At 40.4% G+C, this 6,801-nt stretch overlaps 1 pseudogene; it reads left to right on the forward strand.

The window, feature by feature from the left end:
* Positions 1-6,380: 6,380 nt before the first annotated feature.
* LOC126189229 (5S ribosomal RNA) lies at positions 6,381-6,498 on the forward strand (annotated as a pseudogene).
* The last annotated feature ends 303 nt before the right edge of the window (positions 6,499-6,801 follow it).

Genomic DNA, 6,801 nt, shown 5'->3' on the forward strand with positions numbered 1-6,801 from the left:
CACCCACTCGACCTGTTGGCAGCCTCCCAAATAAATCGATAGTCAGCAGTTCACCATTTCTTTTAGGAACGATATTCTGCATCTCTCCTTGTACTGCAATAGTATTATACTTCACTTTTTGACATTTATCACAAGAAGCCAACTGTCTCTTTACTCTCCTGGCCATGTTGTTAAAACTAACATAGTCCTGCAGTATTTCCAAACATTTTTGAGCCCCATAATGCCCATGGCTAAGGTGGATGTAATTTATTAATTTTTCCACATGCTCATCTGGAAAACATACCTTCCACTCCTCTTTGTCCAAATTTCTTTGTCTAAATAAAATACCCTTATAAATTCTATAATATTTAGCTATTTTTTCATGTTTTTTACTTCGAAAGTTTGTTTTGATAAACTTCAAGGTTTGATCCCCATTCTGAAGTCTCCTCATGTCCTTACAGATGGATCTGATTTCCTTCTCTCCACCCACTCCTTTCATATACAATATCTGTAGTTCTTTCTCGTCTCCATTCGCTTCATGTTCTGCTCCAATGAAAGGTAATCTTGATAAAGCATCAGCCACATAGTTGTCTATGCCCTTAATATATCTTATCTCATAGTTAAACTGCTGCAAAAACATGGCCCATCTCATGAGTCTATTATTTAACAGCTTGCATTCCTGCAAATAGCTCAGAGCCTTATGGTCTGTGTAAACAATCACTTTCCTACCTTCCACATATATCCTGAACTTCTGAAATCCAAAAACTATGGCTAAAAGTTCCTTCTCTGAGATACCATACATTAGTTCATGTTTGGACAACATTCTGCTTGCAAAAGCGATTGCCCTGTGCTCGGTCTTCCCATCTACTACCATCTCCTGAAATAGCACTGCCCCTATCCCATAATCTGAGCTGTCTGCTCAGACAAATCTGGATAGAACAAAATTTTGCTGTATTTTAAGCTATTCTTGATGGCTTTAAATTCCCGGTCACACTCAGATGTCCAGCACCAGGTTACACTTTTCTTTAATAGTCTACATAGGTTAGGTGAATTCAGGCTATAATCACTTATGTACTTCCTATAGAATGAACATAGTCCTATAAATGATTTCAATTGTTTCCTGTTCGTTGGCACCTTGCAGTCAACAATAGCCTTGATTTTCTCTTTATTGGGCAGAATGCCATCAGGAGTTAACTGATGACCGAGAAATAGTAATGTTGCTTGAAAAAATTCACACTTACTTAACTTAAGGGTCATCCCCCCTTTAGATATAGCCTTGAATACATCCTCCAACAGCTGACAGTGCTCTTGCCAATTGCTACTCGTAATCAAAATGTCATCTACGTACATTGTCAATTTTCTCATTAGTTCATCACCCAATACATGACTTAAAGCCCTTACAAAAACTGCTACAGATATTGATAAACCAAATGGCACAACTGTAAGCATATAAGTCCTGCCCTCAAAAAAGAAAGCAGTGTACTTTCTGCTCTCTTCAGCCAATTGCACCTGCCAGAACCCTGAAGTCAAATCAACACTTGACAGAATTTTAACATTATAAATTTTTTGCAACAGCTCATCCATGTTCTCTGGCTGATCATTTTCTTTGACTATTATTTTATTTAGCTTTCTTGCATCCAATACTATTCTTATAGAACCATCCCTCTTTTTCACCACTGCTATTGGATTACAATACTCACTCCTCCCCATTTCCAGTATGCCCCACTTCAACATCATCTGTATCCTTGCCCTTACAGCCTCTCTATTAGCTATTGCTATAGGATAAGGTTTGGCCCTTATCACTTCATGTGGCAATACCCTCAAAACATAACTGAAATCTACGACTTTTCCAGGTCTGTCAGAGAACACATGCTTATGCTTACACAATAAACCTGTAAGCTGCACCTTTTGTTCCTCATTTAAATGTCCCATTTCATTTACTTTGTCATGTATCTGCTGTTCAGTGCACATCTCATCACCTATCTCTTCTATCCTTTGTAAATGAGTAATTGTCTCACGTCCTTTTAATTCCCCTTTAAATTTTATTCTTCATCTATTTCCACCAGCATCAAATTCTACCACTCTGTCCTTTACAAAAATGCTACAGTCATACTTGTACAAGAAGTCCATACCCAAAATTACATTCAATGCCAAACCCTTCACCACAAAGCAACTAATATCAAAACAATACTCATTACTATTAAATTCCAGTAATACTTCCCTGCTGATGGGCTTGCTACATGTCCCAGTTGTTGTCTTAATTTTGACTCCTGTAACTGGTAATTCTATTAATCCTAAACCTTTAATTTGCTGCCAGAAAGATTCAGAGATTGCAGATAAACTTGAGCCAGAGTCTAATAATGCTATATCTGCAACTCCTCCCACACTGATATCCATTATTGGCTGTATCACCTCTATTTCTACTCTGTTCAGCCCTGCTGCCTGTAATAAATCTCTTTCTACTTCACTCCTGCTTTCCTCTTGCATAATGCAAATATCTTTAGGTCTTTCTCCAAAACATACATCAGTATCCCCTTCAAACAGATCCTTAATAGCAAACTCCACATTCTCTTCTTCACTTAATTCTTCCAATTTTCTGGCAATTTTAAATTTTATTTTACCCCATTCTTCACGCATCAAAGCTTTATGTAATTTTGCATAGGACACCCAATCACTCAAATCATAATCAGCCTCCTCCTTTCCTAACCACCCACAATTAACATCTTTGAGGCTTGCATCATCAGTTAAGAAAACATAGGTTTCAATTTTATCTTCTGGGCAACCTACAGCAACATTCTCCATATCATTACGCATTTCCATATCCACACTGAAGTCGTTATCACTACCACAGTTAACACCTGCACCCACAAGCACAGCAACCTTATCAGTAGGTAATTTACCAGCATTTTCCACATTGTCAAATACACCACTCATATTAGGCTTTACATCACACTGAATAACCCTCTCCTCACCTTTTCCACAATTCTCCATACTATTTCCAATAGACATCTCTACCCACTCATCACACCCATTATTACTGTGAACATTGCCCCTTAATTCCATATCCACTTCTGTTCCCCCTTTTGATGAAACTACCTCTGTCTCTGATCTTTCAATGAATTTTGCTGCACACAAACCAATATTGTCCTCCTCTACTTGTAATTTCTCTTCCCTTTTAAACATGTCATCAATGTAAAACTCACACTGTTCATAGCTGATATTAGCCTTGTTCCCTTTTTTCCTCTTATACCTTTTATCTGTATTTCTATAATTGTTAAACCCCCCCCCCCCCCCCCCCCCCCCATAGATTTTCATTTCCTAAGACAGCATCCATATGACATATCCCAATTTCCCTATTTTCCTTGCTGACTTTATTACTCATCCCATCATGTCCTTGTCTGGCCCTGTTTACATAATTACCAGCCCCCCTGCGGACCTTAAGTGAGGCATCAATTAGTTTTTTGATTGCCTACCCTGTCCATTTGCATCCGGCATTCCTACTCTCATACCTTCTCTATCACTCCTCATCTGATCCAAATTGTCTCTTCTCCCTCCAAAATTTCTGTTATACCTTTGTGGCTTGCTTCTCCAATCTCTATCCTGATTATTCTGATCACTTCTATCTTCTCTCCACCTGTTATGGTTATTACTGTATTCATAATTAATACTGTTTCCCCTTTCATGATACCTTCCACTCTCCCTATGTTCCATGGATTTAGGTCTGTAACACAATGCCCTGTCCATATTATCCACAAAATTAAGAAATTCTTCCACTGAATCTGTTGCACTGTGAATCAAATCCCATTGCAAATGCTCTGATAATCTTCTCTTTAGTGTAGATATTTCTGTTAATACGCCCAGTGGCCTATCCAGATGATTTAATTTATTCAGTTCTCTAACACAGAACTCTCTCATACTTTCCTTTCCACTCTTGTAACTGGATCCATTCAAAAAATCGTTTTGCAATCTTAATTGTTTTGCTTGGCCCCAGTATTTGTTCAAGAACAGGTTTTCGAAGGTTTTAAAATCACAAAATTTATCATCATTTTGGTTTGCCCATGTTTGAGCTCCCCCTTCCAACTGCCTCTTAACATATTTAATTTTTGCCTGCTCACTCATCCCTGTCACAAAGTTATCCTTACACGCAGCTAGAAAGTCAACTGCATGGTATTTATTCTCCCCATTAAAAGGTTTTGACTGAAATCCATGCCCCAGAGGATATCCCAACAAGAAATTTCCATTCCCTGCTGCCACAGTATTAACTGTTTCCCTCAAGACATTTATTTCCCCTTCTAATTCCTTCTTATAGTCAGTAATTCCCTTATAGCAATCCAACAATCCTATCTTAATGGATTCAATGTCTGCCTCTGTTTGTCTTTGAAATAATGTGCATTTCTGTTCCTGTACCTGAATCTGCCCCACAAGATTACTTTGCACAGTGTCCACCTTGACTACTAGGCCTCTTTCAACCTCATCAACTCTCTCGATAATTCCCTCAACAATTTTAACTGTGTTTTCAACTTTATCTGTAATTTGAGTGAATTTGAGATCTAGCTGATCAAATTTTTCACTCACTGTCTTTATTTTATCACTAGGCCTTAATTCCATATCCCCTATTTTCGAATCCATTTCTCCAACTATTGCAGTTTTTATATTCCCTATTTTCAAGTCTATTTCTCCTAATTTACTAGTAAGTTTTACAAAAAATGTGCTGAGGTCACTTCCTGGTATCCAGCCTATTTCTTTTGGCATGCTAGGGCTACTACAGGTACTCCTAACATCCACTGATTCGCCTTCACTTTGAGATTCACGCGCCTCATCGGCCATGGCTAATGAAAGGACACAATTTTGCAATGTAGCTGCTGGCTGTACTTATCTTTTATATCCTCATGTGACGCGACGTCTGCAGTGAGCTCCGCAGCACAGCTATGCAGTGAATTGTAATCGGCGGCGTGGACACACAGCAAACTCAACCAGGAGCGAGAACACGTTTCGTAGGCCCCTGGCAGCACGTAGTCGTGTTGGTCGGTGGCATGGATGACAGCGTTGATCGTTGGCAGCACGTGGATACAGCTTCGACTGCTTTACCCGTAGCAACACATGGACGTGGCACGGACGACAGTTTCTTCTCGTGGCAGCACGTATCGCGGCACAGATGACTGTTTTACCCGCGGCAACACATGGACACGGCAAGCACGGCAGTTTTACCCGCGGCAACACGTGGACGACTCATCAGACTGTGTAACTGACTGCTTCATAATCGTGGTGGCCTTATATCGGCGTAACCACGAGGCAGAGCGTATCTTGTCCAGCACAAACACTCCGGTACTGCGAATGCACCGATTTAGCTCAGAGCCCCCACACTGACTGTTCAAAAGCCTAACATCAAACGGACATTCGATTCTGAAATACTATGGAATATGGAAGAAAGTCCAATCCTGGCTGAGCCCCCAATTGCAACTGAACTCGAGCTCGTTTACTACCTATTTTTCATGTGGCTCATCTGTAAAGGGGGTTGGTAGTAAACGGTTGCATTATTGCCCCTATTATTGAGTCTGATATTGGCTGGCTTTTGAAGAGCAGTGAATTGAAATATACATGTTCAGATTGAAACTTATTTATTCAAAAGAAAAACTTTAACGTCATGGCCATGCATTTTTAAGTTCACAAATAATAATCGGTGCAATTCGTACACTGTTTGTCTCACACCCACACACTTTCACTTTGTTCCTTCGCATTCCCTGGTGTCCATGCTTACACTCGCGGCACTTTGCCGCTCCCAACTCGCCACCACAACAGCCAACGACAAAAGACCTCCATTTTCCCGCTCATATCCACAGTCCTGAGTCGGGTCACATGACACCACAGTAGTCAAAATAATCACTAAACATGGCCACAATTCGTTTACAATATTTTATAATATTTAAATACTTAAATCTAAATACATTATATAATTTTACAAATTATCACCACACTTATATAATTCGTTGCAATTAAAAGAAAACCAAAACACTGTCCAACGGAACTACAACGTCCACCAAAACACAAAACAAGTATTTTCCGGTCTATTTTGCCCAGCATATTATCTCTGCTGCTGTGCTTTAAATTTTAAATTACTTGAAAGAGTGCCATATTATCCCGTTACCTTACATACTTGAAAGAGTTCCATATTATCCCCTGTTACCTTACATCCCCACCTTCGATCCAGATAGCAAAGATGTCATCAATGAATCAAACCAGGTGAGGGGTGTAGGATTCTGAATTTTTAGGAAGGATTCCTCTAGATGGCCAATGAATAGGTTGGCATAGGATGGTGCCATGTAGGTGCCCATAGCCGTACCCTGGATTTGTTTGTACGTAATGCCTTCAAAGGAGAAGTAATTGTGAGTGACAATATAGTTTCCAACAGCCTTGCCACAATGGTAACACTGGTTCCCATCAGATCACCGAAGTTAAGGGCTGTCGGGTTGGGCTAGCACTGGGATGGGTGACCATTTGGTCAGCCAGATGCTGTTGGCAAGCAGGGTGCACTCAGCCCTTGTGAGGCAAACTGAGGAGCTACTTGATTAATAAGTAGCGGCTCTGGTCTCAGAAACCGTCATATGGCCGAGAGAGCAGTGTGCTCACCAAAAGCCCCTCCATGTCTGCATCCAGTGACACCTATGAGCAGAGGATGACACAGCTGCCAGTCACTATCATTGGGCCTTCATGGCCTGTTCGGGAGGAGTTTAGTTTAGTTTAGAGGATACAGGAAGGAGGTTGTTGGTTTGGAATCCATAGGCTGTTTGGAAAGGTAGTATTCGATAGCAGTAAGGCCGTGGG

This window comes from Schistocerca cancellata, chromosome 5 (genome assembly GCF_023864275.1).
Source record: "Schistocerca cancellata isolate TAMUIC-IGC-003103 chromosome 5, iqSchCanc2.1, whole genome shotgun sequence".
Lineage (NCBI taxonomy): Eukaryota > Metazoa > Arthropoda > Insecta > Orthoptera > Acrididae > Schistocerca > Schistocerca cancellata.